At 46.1% G+C, this 14,147-nt stretch overlaps 1 non-coding gene across 1 annotated transcript; it reads right to left on the bottom strand.

The window, feature by feature from the left end:
• Positions 1 to 13,627: 13,627 nt before the first annotated feature.
• On the bottom strand, positions 13,628 to 13,791 carry LOC131907574 (U1 spliceosomal RNA). The gene has a single exon (XR_009378476.1). It is a non-coding gene; the product is annotated as a U1 spliceosomal RNA (small nuclear RNA).
• Positions 13,792 to 14,147: the final 356 nt, after the last annotated feature.

The following is a 14,147-nucleotide window of genomic DNA, read 5'->3' as shown; positions in this document are numbered from 1 at the left end:
TTTTAAAAATAAAAATCACACTATAACAAGTGTCTAGAAAAATATTGTTTGCATGAATGGGTAATCATTAAATTTGAGGTTAACTGTGCCCTGGAGTTTTATCTCACTTCCTTCTGAATTTAGGTGAATGCCATTGCTCTAGTTTCCAGGATTTTCTCTGAGAGCCCAGCTTTGGTGGCTTCTCTGTAGAACAGTAAGTAGGTGTCCTAGGTATGACAGCCAAACAGAGCAAGAAGGGACACCGTTTCCAAAGTTATCTGAAGTGTAGGAAGCAAAGGAGAAAAGAATGGTGAGGTGATGGGATGTGGAGGGGTGAGGTGATGGGATGTGGAGGGATGAGGTGATGGGATGTGGAGGGGTGAGGTGATGGAAATATGGAGGGGTGAGGTGATGAGATATATCATGCAGAGGATGTTTCAGTATTCATTATTTGTTTTAGTTGGGTTTCTATTGCTGTGACAAAACACAGCAGGTTGGTGAGGAAAAAATTTATTTGGCTTACACTTCTATAGTACTGTTCATTATCAAAGGAAGTCAGGACAGAAACTCAAACAGGGCAGGAACCTGGAGGCAGGAGCTGATACAGAGGCCATGGAGGGATGCTGCTTTACTGGCTTGCTCAGCCTGCTTTCTTATAGCACCCAGGACTACCAGTCCAGAGATGGCACCCCCCCACAATGGACTGGGACCTCCCTCATTAATAACTAATTAAGAAAATGCCTTACAGCTGGGTCTTATGGAGGCATTTTCTCAATTAAGTTTTCCTCCTTTCAGATGACTCTAGTTTGTATGTCAAGTTGACGTAAGACCAGCCAGCCCACTATCACACAGGAGCTGCTTCAAAAATTAGTAGTGTAATACAACAGCATTTTGTTTATTGTAATTCTTTGGTTTGACTACGAGTATGGCCTGGGGCTCCTTGTAGGCTGCTTAGTCAGGACAGGAGGCTGGCTGAATCCCTATCCCCTTGTGGTTTCTGATCCCTACTGTCTAGCCTGTGCTCCTCACACACCAAGTGGACCTCCAAGGGAAGCCTTCCGTGGGGTCAGGCCACAATGGATAAGTGCTCATCCAGGCTGGGTTTACTTTACGTTCAGTCATGTTTCATTGGCCGGAGTAATCTTATGGCCATCCTGAGTCAGGATGGGACGGGATGGTGTACAAGGATGCAAAAATCGACATCAGTGTTCATAGGGAACCACCAATGGAGGCTTAAAAATCCTGGTTTTAAACACAGAGGAAGAATAGGACAAGGGTGGACATGATTGATGAGTTTCAGGGGATCTGACACCCTCTTCTGGCCTCCATGGGCACTGAGCATGCAAGTGGTACACAGACATACAGGCAGAACATCCATAAAATAAAATAAGACATGCAAACAACCCAGACAGGTTGAAAACTTTCTGAGGTTCTGCCACCCAGAGGGCACATCTGTTATATGTTAGTGTTTATCAGCCATCCTTCAAGTGAGTTTGCACACAAATGCAAGCACTAGGGTGGTGCTGTGCCTGGAAAAAGAGGGCATTGGATCCTCTGGCTCTGGAGTATAAATGGTTGGGAGCTGCCTGGTGTGAATGCTGGGAATGTACTTGGGTTCTGTTCAAGATCAGCAAGTGCTCTTAACTGCTGAGCGCTCTCTCTTCAGCCCTCAGCCTAGTTATTAAACATAACCTGCATTTGGTTAAGAAACAAGTTCATCCCTATGAGATGGGATTGTGAACCAGACATATCCCTTGGATACTTGAGTTGGATTGTATGTAACCATAGTTACCAGGTTGCCATTCCCTCCTTAAAGAGATACCATCCCATTAGCATTTCCAGCCTCTGTGCCCTCTGGCTGACTTGTGTGTTCAGAGGTTAAACTCCCTCCAGAAGTTTTATGTGGCTGAAGTGGGGAAAGGCGAGTAGTGACAGAATCTAGCTGGAACCATGAAGGCTTCTGCCATACTCCTTGGCCCTTCTCTTACCAGGGACTTAATACTGAGCAATGCAGTGCTACAAAACAGTCACATGTCACAGTTGCTCTTTGTCATGTACCTGCCTCTTTGCCCTTGATGGTAAACTTCTCAAAGGGAGGGACCTTTCCTGGTTGTTTTGCATCATCCAAGTACCTTGCAGTAGTACCTGGGTCAAGATACTACACAGGTATTCTGCTTAATGAATGGACAAATGAGTGAGCGAGGGAAAAAAGTTGGCAGGAATCCTGAATAGCCAGGTAATGTTGGCATGTTCAGTGTGGAGAAAGAGGAGTGATGTGGAGAAAGCTGGAGGACAGTATGAAATTTGGAGTGAGAAAACCTGGATGCAAATCTCAGCAAGGCTACCTACCAACTGCGTCCCATTGAACAAGTCAGGAAAGTTTTCTTTACCCAGTTCCCCTTTACACAAAAGGAACAAGAGGCAGAGTCAGCAAGTATTTGCCAAGTGCTTGCTGTGGCCTGGCCTGGGGCTGGGACATCAGCAGGGAATGGAGTCTTTTGTCAACTGTGGGTGAGCACTGTGCAGTTCAACTTCAAGGGAGAGCTTCTGCAAGGGGTGTAGTTAGCTGTGGCCGCCTGAGCCTGCCTCGTGGCATGCACGCTGAGGCCACTCTCTTCTTGGGCTGTCTCCACAGTGATGGAGCTTGAAAGGACACTAGAGCTCTACAGACTGAAGCTCTTCCCGCCCTCTCTCTCTCTATAGTGTCAGGCCCGATGGGCTGAGGCTTTCCTCCCGACTCCTGCTCCCTCCCCTCCATAAGTGCTTTGCCCAGTGTCTCTTGTATGTTTAATTCTGTCTTAACATCTTCTTCTAGAAGGCCCAACCTGACAACTTCCTCTTTAGAAGTCAAGTGGTGGTGGGACGACACCTGTTTCCGAAGGTGGCTGTGAGGACACAATGAGATTGTGTTGAGGGGGTGCTTGTGGAGCACTGTCCTGTGAACAGTCAGTCATCAGCATTGTCATCAGAGCAGCTGTGGGTACTGTTGATGCTGCCTTATAGAAGGAGCAGGTGGGGTGGGTCATTGGCCCTCACCTGAGGTTTCAGCCACTCCTATGCCTGTGTCTCTCCGCCAGTTGTATCTAATTCTGCCCCAGCTGTATGTGTTCTCAGGAGGCACTAGGGTATATAGAATGTGGAAGGCAGGGGGTGGTGGGGAGGTGATTCCATCTCTACAGCTATGAGGAAATCCCTGTAGTAATGCAGCTACTTTGGGGGTAACCCATGCTTCTGTAAGTCTGGTAAACTGGTTAGCTCACCAAGCCAGAGCTGGGTAGAATCGTTACTTTGGCCTGCCACTGGGGCTCTTGTCGCAGTTTGCTTTCTACTGCTGCGAGAAACATCAGGACCGAAAGGCACTTGGGGGAGAAAGAGTTTTTTTGGCTTACATGCTCTGATCATAGTCCATCATAGAAGGAAGTCAGGGTAGGAGCAGAAACAAAAGCCTGGAGGCAGGAACAGAAGCAGAAGCCAGGGAGGAGTGCTGTGAACTGGCTTGCTCCCATGGCTTATTCAGCCTGCTTTCTTATGCAACCCAGGACCGCCAGCCCTGGGGATGGCTCCGCCCACAGTGGGCTGGGACCATCAGTCATTGTCAAGAGAGAGACAATATGACAGAGGCACTTCTTCATTCAACATTTGCTCTTCCCAGATGACTTGAGCTTATGTCAAGTTGACAAAATCCTAACCAGCACATACCCTATTTGGGGGAGCAGTCCTTTGGTCATGTCTCCCCAGGAAAGGTTCATGCAACAGGGGCTTAGCAGTAGGCCAGCAGAGTGTTGGCCCAGTGCAGTTGTCAGCTTTACTGTCCTTACTGACCTTGTGCCAGGTGAGCCAGTGCAGAACTGCATCTGTGAGGCGTCAGTGCCATTAGCTTGTTTAGGCTGGTGGCTGCCTCTGAATCCCCATGTCCTTAGATGGCCCTTCAGGAACTAGAAGAAAGAAAGACAAAGATGAATTAGAGGCCTTTTCTGATTAAATATCTACTTAGCAGCCATTGTTCTGCTCCTTGCTGGGCACTGGTTATTAGGTGATCAGGACACACGTGCTGTTAAGGAGCTGAGGTGTCAGAAGGGAAGATGGGGGACAAATAGGTCTGTGGGCAGTATGTAGCTTTCATGAGGGATGCAGACACTTGGAGCAGCATCACTCTGGGCATCGACATTTGGACAGTTCTTCCCTTAGAGCAAGTCAGCTCTTCTGGCTTCTAGATGCTTCCATACAGTACATTCACCCTTTGAGTACTTAGTCATATCTCTGTTTGCTGCCAAATGGACAGTTTTACAAGCACCTTGGTCAGGTGCACCTCTAGATGCTAGCACAGTGCTCAGCACACAGAAACTTGTGTAGTCAGCTTTCGAGACAACAAACTTGTCAAGAGGAAAGATAGCTCCTGAGCCTCAGTGAGGCACATCATGGTGGCAACACGCAGTGTGGAAGGGAGTCCTCTACCTCAGGTGCCGAAAAACCAAGAGGCCAGAGTCCCACAATCCCCTGTGAAGTCTTGCCTTTCCCCATTACCTAAACCTTCCCACGAGGGCTCTATTTCTTTTTGTTTTTTTTTGAGACAGGGTTTCTCTGGGTAGCCCTGGCTGTCCTGGAACTCTCTCTGTAGACCAGGCTGGCCTTGAACTCACAGAGATTTGCCGGCCTCTGTCTCTAGAGTGCTGGGATTAAAGGGGTGTGCTACCACCACCCAGTTTAGGGCTCCACATCTTGAAGGTTTTCCCTCCTTCTAGCAATACCACAGGCTGGGGACCAACCCTTTAATATGTGGCCTTTGAAGGACATTTAAGGTCCAAACTGCAGCACATTTATAGTGAGATATATCTCCACCTGGCTGTGAGAACAACCTCTCTCCTCTGAGGTGGTCATATGGCTTTAATCAGGGCATGTTTATCAAGTGTAATTCACATTACACATGCTATTAGTGTGGACTTTTCAAGTTGGCAGAGTCTTAGGTGCTGACACAGTGAGTAGTATAGTCTTCCAGCTCCTTCCCTACTCACCTGATTACTTGGGGGAGGGGCCTAAATGAAGTTGTAAGAATAAAGCAATCCCAACAGGGCTAATCATGTAATCAATACTCAGACAACACTCAGTGAATGACAAGTATTTCAGTTATCCAGGGTGAGTAAGCTCTCAAGAGCTGTACAATATCATGCCTAGAGTTAGTGCCACCCTACCTTTACTTAGCACCACACTTCGAGGAAAGTCTCATGTTGTGTGCTTACAATTAAAAGCAAGTAGCCAGGGTGTGGTGGTGGCGGCAGCACACACCTTTGATTCCAGCAATTAGGAGGCAGAGGCAGGTGGATCTCTTTGAATCCAAGGTCAGCTTGGTCTACAAAGAGTCCAGGTCAGCCAAAGCTGTTACACAGAGAAACTTGGTCTTGAAAAACCAAAATCAATAAACAGATAAACAAGTAAACATAGAAGTCCAACATAGAGTTGCATGACTTTAATCCCAGCACTCAGGAGGCAGAGACCAGCAGATCTCTGTGAGTTTGAGGGCAGCCTGGCCTACCGTAGCCAGCCTTGGTAGTGGGACCCTGCCTCAAAACAATAACAATAACATCCATCCAAAATCCGAGGAAACAAAAATGAAAGGGGAAAAGTAGAGGTGGCATTGTGATTTATTGACATATCCAGAATAAAGGATTTCATGGCTGAGATTTATTCTTTGCATTGTTCACAACTCATTACCATTTTGAAATAGATTGGTAAGAAAACATGTTGGCAACAAGGGCTTTAAGGATTGAAGATATTATCATCATTACCAGCTTCCAATGCCTTTGCTGTTGTAAATCTGATATCTGAGAGTGGAAGGAAGCATCTTCCTTGGGTTACAAGGATCTGGTAAGAGCAGCTGCTAGGAATGTTCTCAGAATGCTCACCAGATGGCGCTCTTTTACCGGGATAGATTCAGACAAAAATCACTCCTCCCCTTTCCCAGCATGCAGTGGCCTTTCCCTGCTAGGACTGCCCAGCACTGTAGAGCTAGCAGGGATGTTGTGTCTAAGCCTTGTTTCAGAAAGAGAGAAATAAAATTGTGAGAAAGCATGTCTCTGGGCTCAGAGGCCTCCTGTCACCAAGGAGGTACTAGGGTGGAGTCCCAGTTTTTCAGTTCTGAACCTCATTTGCTTCCTACCGCCATGTGGCATCTGTTACCCAGCTCTCCACAGACTCTTCTAGATCTTGTCTTGCAGGCATCATTTCATACTGGACCCCAGTGGGCAGAGCTAGTGCTTCTCCGCTGGGCATTTACCAATTTCTGCCATTAAGGATGGAGAAGGTGTTTGGGAGCAGGAAAGGATGTAGGCAGGCTCCTTGTCATTTCGTCTGCTTCTGAAGGCATGCAGGGGCAGTGTGTGTGTGTGTGTGTGTGTGTGTGTGTGTGTGTGTGTGTGTGTGTGTGTGTGTGTGTGTGTGTGTGTGGCTAGGGGCAGGGACCCTGGAGCCAACTGCCTTTGTTACAACTTGTCCTGTTTTCACAACAGAATACCTGTGAGTAAACTTGTGTATCATGATTCCATCCATAAAGTGGGAGAATAAAATATTCCAGGAGGTCATCAAGAGGACGAGCCGAGCCGACAGAGCTCAAGCGCTTACTGCAGTGTGAAGCACTGGTAGGACCTATGAGAATGTGAGCTTCATGGCTCCTGGACGGAGGAGCTTCTGGGAGGACACTGGGCTGCCCGTACTGCCACAGCATCCTTTCCTGATACCTGTCTCGTATTTCAGTTATACTGGGCGGTGCGCTAGCTACACCGAGGCTCTCATGCTTACCATGAACCTGCAGCCCAACCCAGGGAAGTGGGTACTAAGTTTGTTCTCACCTCATGGAGGTGACAGATATGACCAAGTCATCTCTCAAGGGTCACTGCCTAGTGACGGGAGGGTGCCTCACAGTCAGGCCCATCTAATGCCAAAGATTAAGCTGTACTTCTGCACTCTACTGCCTCCTTTGTAAACTGGCAAAAACAGTAAACACATACCCTTCAACAGTGTGGGCCTCATCCATGCTCATGAGAGTCCTGCAGGGTACACCCTCCCAGGAAACGCCCATCTGTAGGGTGAGGTTTCTTACCCCATTAAAAAAGATTTATTTATTTATTTGTTGACAAGGTCTCTCAATGTAGCAATGGATGGGCTGAAACTCACTATTTAGACCAGGCTGGCCTTGAACTCACAGAGATCTGTTTGCCTCTTTTTCCCTAGCGCTGGGATTAAAGGTGTATGCTACCACACCTGGCTAGATTTATTTCTGTTGTTTTTATTATATGTATGTGTCTGTGTGAATATATGTCACCTGGGTGGGGGAGGTGCCTGGGGAAGGCAGAAGAGGTGTTCCATCCCCTTGGAACTGGAGTTCTATGTGGTTGTGAGCCACATGATGAGAGTGTTGGGAACCAAACTTTGATCCTCTGGAAGAGCAGCAAGTGCTCTTATGTGCTGAGCAGTTTCTTACTGCTCTAAACCCGGGGGACAAAGAGGCAGATTTCCGTCATGACTTTCTGTTCCTCCAAGCTGCCTTGAGTGACAAATACAAGGACTCTTGGATTATATTTAGTCCTAGAACCTTTAAGGGTCACTTTCCCACATCTAACTTTTTTGTGCACCTCGGGCCAGCCAGGCAGCCTGCATCCCCAACACGTGAGGTCCGTTGAGCCATCCAAGATGTAACACAAGCACTCTGTGACTCAGACCAGACTCTGGGATTTTTCCTTTCTGGGCATGTGACGGAATCTGTGCAGCATTGACGGTTTTCAGCAAGGAGAGAAACAGCAGACACCATGCTGCCACGCAGGATCATGAGTGCCAGGCAGGGCCAGAGGGACTGTGCGTAGAAAATGGGTAACAGGGCCCTGATGAGCGAAGGGTGAGCTCAAGGAAGGTGGCCAGTATGCATATATGCATTCAACCGTTTCTCACTCTCTGACTATCTGTCTGTCTGTCTGTTGGTCTCTTGCATGTGATGATCTTCTAAACAAGACTTCTCAATCTCAACTCTGTCAAGGTAATGGCTTGCCCTGTGCATTGTCTGGTGTGAGCATCAGCTTTGTCTGCTACCTGCCAGAGAGCATGGAATACCCCAGTAGTGCAACAGCCAAATGTCCTTTGGATGTCTCTCGGGGGAGAGAATTGTCCCCTCCCTCCCTCTTACTGAGAATCACTGTTGTAAAAGCAACTACTTCCTCATTCCCTTCCTGAAACATGGATTACATTTTTCTGAGGGCTAGAGAGATGGTTCACAGTTCGTAGCATAGACTGCTCTAGCAGAGGACCTGAGTTCATTTAAATTTTTCTGAGGGCTAGAGAGATGGTTTCCAGTTCGTAGCATAGACTGCTCTAGCAGAGGACCTGAGTTCATTTGCCAGCACTCCTGTTGGACCACCCACAATCGCCTGTAATTCTAGCTCCAGGGGATTCAGCCCCCTTTCTGGGTTCTACCAGAACCTGGGTTCTACCAGTGACCTGTACTCACACATGCACATACCTACACACAAATGCACACATATACACGTAATTAAAATTAAACAAATCTTTTTTTAAAGGACCTTCCTTTGTGCCACGGTGTCTTAGTTAGGGTTTCCGTCCCTGTGATACTGGTCCCTTTTTAGGCACTGCTGTTTTCTCTGTCCAGCTAACTGCCATCAGTTGTCTCAGTAAAGCCAAGGTGTCACTTCAGTGGTGCGGGTCTCTTGTTAATCATGGCTGAATCTTTGGCCACAGCTGACTAGAACCACAGATTCTATATTCAGAATATCAAATGGCCCTGACAGAGTCTTTGCTTCCCTCTGAAACTTCGGGAGTCAGCCTCCATCCTCTGATGTTTTAAGGTTCATCTTCCAAGTTCTCACAACAACTCGCCAAGCTTTGAATACTCACTGGCTTTTCTAGCCCAAAGTTCTAAAATCCTTCCACAGTCCTCCCCAAAACAACATGGTCAGGTCTTTCACAGCAATACCCCACTTCCTGGTGCCAGTTTTTTTTTTTTTTTCCTTAGGGTTCCTTTTGCTGTGATAAGACACCATGGCCAAGCAACTTGGGGAGAAAGAGTTTATTTCTCTTATTATATTTGATCATCTAAGACAGTAGGGGCAGGCACTCAAAGAGGACAGGAACCTGGAGGCAGGAACTGATACAGAGGCCATGAAGGCATGCTGCTTGATGGCCTTCTTTTCATGTCTTACGCAGTCTGCTTTCGTACAGCACCTAAGACCACTAGCCCAGGGGTGACACCACCTACAATGGGCTGGGCCCTCCTAAGTTAACCATTAGTTAAGAAAATGCCCATAGGCTTGTCTACAGCCCAATCTGATGGAGGCATTTTCACAATTGAGGTTTCCATCCCTCAGATGACTGAAGCTTGGCATAAAATGAACCAGGATACATGCTTTGCTGGCTTGTGAATCAGATATGCACACTCCATCCGTCAAGAATTTGGAGTCCAGCTAGGGATGCGGGGGTCACGTAGGTTGCAAAAGGGAAAACCCTCAACAAAGACAGAAGGTAGGTGCTCAGAGAATCACAGGGACAAGTGCTGTAATGAGTGGGCAGATCCAGAAACCTTTCCCAGAAGGATAAACGGCAGGCATGGTGAGTGAAGGCCATTCCAGGATACATACGAGGAGTGTGAAGTGTGATATGTTAGGAGCAAATGTATGTTAGAATGACTGTGCCCCCAGAGCGTGCATAGGAGTGACTAGGGAGAAGGGTTGGGAGGTAAGCAGTACAAGGCAGTGATGGTGGTGGTGATGGTTAGCATGCACCGAGCACTTTGTGTATGCCACTGTGTTTACCTCACCATCCTGGGAGTGTCTGGCACTCAGCTGGGTGATTCCTCTCCTGGTTTAGCTTGTAGTCTCTCGCGAGGTGGCACTGACATGGTTGGGGTGGCATGTCTAACACCTGGATGACTGTCCATCATTCCGAGCCTTCCCTTGTAACCACTTTCTCAGCCTGTTCTTCCTGGTGGCTTGGAAGCTGCCAGGTCTTGATGCCTAGACCCACGAGTCCCCAACCTCTTTTCCTGTGTATTGTGCTGGTCAAAGTGCTCATGGGCAGATTCATGGCGAGGGGAAATAGGTTGGACTTCTGACGGAGAGAGAGGCATGTGCATACAGGGAGGGCATAACTGAGGCCGTCTTTGGATAGCTATCACAATTGAAATTTTGTTTCAGAAACAGCTTGTGGCAGCCTTGGGGAAGATGAATTGAAGAGGATGATTAGAGAGACATTCCTGTTGCTGAGATAAAACATTGACCAAAAGCAACTTGGGTGGCAAAGGGTTTGTTTGGTGTAGTTGGTTTTTTTTTTTTTTACTCTTTTGCTCTTTACTCTTTTGGGGGGCTCGCCACCCAGTTCTCAAATACAGAGTCTTACTAGTTTCTTTTCTTTTTTTTTTAAGCTTCAACATGAATTTTATTTTATTAAGGTTTATTTATTTATTAGGTATACAGTTTTCTGTCTGCACGTGTCCCTGCAGGCCAGAAGAGGGCACCAGATCTCATTACAGGTGGTTGTGAGCCACCATGTGGTTGCTGGGAATTGAACTCAGGACCTCTGGAAGAGCAGCCAGTGCTCTTAACTGTTGAGCCATCTCTCCAGCCCCTTATTATTTTCTTATGAATGCCTAGCCTTAGCTTGGCTTATTTCTTGCCAGCTTTTCTTAACTTTAAATTATCCCATCTGCGTTTTGCTTCTGGGCTTTTTCATTTTCTTCTATATATCTTACTTTCACTCTTACTTTGTAGCTGGCTATGTGGCTCTATGGCTGGGTGGCTGGCCCCTGAAGTCCTCCTCTCCTTGTTCTCTTGCTCTTTCTTCTTTCCCTCCCAAATTTCTCCTCCTATTTATTCCCTCTGCCTGCCAGGCATACCTATCCTTTATCTTGCCTCACTATTGGCCGTTCAGCTCTTGGTATTTTAGACAGGCACAGTAACACAGCTTCACAGAGTTAAACAAATGAAACATAAAAGAAGGAGACACATCTTTGCATCATTAAGCAAATATTCCAGAGTGTAAACAAATGTAACACACCTTAAAATAATATTCTACATTTGGTTTACAGGTTATAGTCGTCATTGGGGGAAACAAGGGTAGGAACTAAAGGGAGGAACCTGGAGGCAGGAACTGAAGCAGGCCATGGAGGAACACTCCTTATTGGCTTGCTTCCCTTGGCTTGCTTTTTTATACAACTCAGGACCACCTGCTCAGCAGTGGCACCACCCACAGTGGGCTGGGCCCTCCCACATCATCAATAACAAAAGAATGCCCCACAGTCATGTCCCACAGGCAGATCTAATGGAGGCAATTCTTAGTTGTGTTTCCTTATTCCCAGATGTGTCAAGTTGACAACCAAAATTAGCCATAGAAGCCACGAAGATTAATCATGAAACCACAGTAATCAACTGAGTTGGTCATGAACTTACCTTTTGATTCTGTTACTGTGGGAAGACCAGTGCAATTGGATTTTAACATTAAGACAACACTCATACTCGCCTACATTTAATGAGCACAGAATATGTGACAACTACTGCAAACATTCACTGTGACAGGAGCTGGCAGATGTGATGTGTGCCTGCAATTCTAGCACTTGAGAGGTAGAAACAGCAAGAGGAACATGAGTTCAAAGTTAGCCTGAGCTATCTGTCAAGGCTCTCAAACAAAACGAGTTGCAAAATTGGGGCTAGAGAAATGGCTCATTGGTAAAGAACCCTTACTGCCCTTGTAGAGGATGTGGATTCAGTTTTCAGAACCCATATGGTAGCTTACAACCATCTGGAACGCCAGTTCCAGTGTTTCTGGCACCCTCTTTGGGCCTCTGTGGGTACTGCATGCATGTGGCACAGACTTCTATGCTGGCAAAACAGACATTTGTACATACAAAAGAAATTTTTAAAATGAAAGAGTGACAAAGTAAGCTGAATATTTGGCCAGTATGAATTAGAAACCTGTATTCTCTTTAAAAATATTTAATGTCCTGGGTGGTGGTGGCACACACCTTTAATCTCAGCACTTGGGAGGCAGAGGCAGGTGGATCTCTGTGAGTTCCAGGCCAGCCTGGTCTACAGAGTGGGTTCCAGGACATCCAAGGCTATACAAGGAAACCCTGACTCAAAAAACTAAAAAATTTTTTTTTTAATTTATCATGATGATAATAAGGTGGTGGTATGTGTGTGTGTTTGTGCCTGTGTGTGTGCACGAGTATGTGTTGGGAATGTGGCCATGAGCACACATACCACATATGTGTAGAGGTTAAGAGACAACTTCCAGGAGTTGAGTCTCTCCTTCCATCGTGGGTCCCAGTAACTGAACTCAGGTCAGGTTTGCGTGGTGAATGCCTTTGCATACCACATATGTGTAGAGGTTAAGAGACAACTTCCAGGAGTTGAGTCTCTCCTTCCATCGTGGGTCCCAGTAACTGAACTCAGGTCAGGTTTGCGTGGTGAATGCCTTTGCCTGCTGAACTGTCTCACCTGCCCCCAAACTCGTATTCTCAATGGTTGATTCCCACATTGTCCCTGGAAACCAGGTAGAGAATGAATTTATGCCAGTTCCACAGAAAGGATCCAAGTCACTAGGCCTAAAAGTTCTAAACTGCAGTCATCAAAGTATCCAGTGATGCATACCAAAGGAAAATGCTAGCAAATCTGTTGCTTAATAAGTCAGTGTAGACATCATCTCTTAACTTGCTGATATGCGAGATAAAGCTTGATACTTGTCCCCTACCCTTTCTTGCAAATTCCTGTGACCAAATCATAACTTTTAGTCAAATGAACATATTGAATGTTGTATATTGAATACTGTATTATATCAATCACAATTACATTTTGAATATTGTATAATGATTATCTGCCTAAAATCTAAAAAGTATGCTATGATTACATCTCTTTCCTTGTGTAACTTTTTGTTTTTCTTGGAGTCAATTATGTCTTTTCATTTTCTTTCTCTTATTTTTTGCATTATTTCCTAAATCTGTCCTTTTCTTTCCTATTAGAACTTCCATGGGCCTACCAGTTGTTTTTCTTTTCAAAAGTCTCAATTTTTTAAAAATCTCAATTACCAAGCCACGTGGCTAAACATAAATAAGAATTATGGATTAGTTTAAATGTAAGAGCTAGTCAGTGGTAGGCCTGAGGTAATAGCCAAGCAGTTTTAATTAATATAAGCCTCTGTGTGTTTACTTGGGTCCAAGCGGCTACAGGACTGGTGGGTGAGAGAGATTTGTCCTGACCATGGGCCAGGTGGGACACAGAAAAAACTTCAGCTACAGAGTTCATGTAGTGTTGCTTGTATATATGTGCTTTTAGGGCTGACCGCTTGGTATTGGGTAGCCCATTGTGAGTCTCATCCCTGGGGAAGACTGATTCTCCCTCTCTCTGTAGTCATTAATTGCCTGTAGTTCTTCTTCTAAGAATGGAGCCTTGTGTGATTTCCCGCATCCACATTGGTGTGTCAACAAGTGTTGTTGTTGTTCAGATCTTGTTTAGGCAGCCACACTGTTGAGATCTCATGGGTGCAGCTTCCCTGTCGTTTAGAGAAGACATGATCTCAATGAAGATGTACTGGTCCTCTGGCTCTCACAATCTTTTCCTCTTTTTTTTTTTTTTTTTTTTTTTTTTTTTTTTTTTTTTTATAGGGGAGAGCGCGAACGCAGTCCCCCACTACCACAAATTATGCAGTCGAGTTTCCCGCATTTGGGGAAATTGCAGGGGTCAGCACATCTGGAGTGCAATGGATAAGCCTCGCCCTGGGAAAACCACCTTCGTGATCATGGTATCTCCCCTGCCAGGTAAGTATTCTCACAATCTTTTCATCTCCTCTTCCAAGATGTTCCCTCAGCTATCGGTGTAGGGGTTGTGCTATTGATGTATCAACTGGGAATGGGCACACCATGATCCTTTGTCAGGAGGTGGATGCTAACACTCAGTCCAGTCCCTCCTTCTGTATGGTCCAGGGTCCCTAGCTCTTGGAATGGTATCACCCTCATTTAAAGTGAATTCTCCAACCACAATTAACCCAGTTTACAAACCTCTTCATAGACATGTTCAGAGATTTGTCTCCAAGGTGATTCTAGATCCTCTGAAGTTGACATTCAGTACAAGCCATCACAGAAGCTCTGACCTCTTATGAAGTAGGGGTCCCTGCTATTGGGT

Source organism: Peromyscus eremicus, chromosome 3 (genome assembly GCF_949786415.1).
Source record: "Peromyscus eremicus chromosome 3, PerEre_H2_v1, whole genome shotgun sequence".
NCBI lineage: Eukaryota > Metazoa > Chordata > Mammalia > Rodentia > Cricetidae > Peromyscus > Peromyscus eremicus.
The sequence above is the reverse complement of the archived record's forward strand: the minus strand, read 5'-3'. Positions and strand labels throughout refer to the sequence as shown.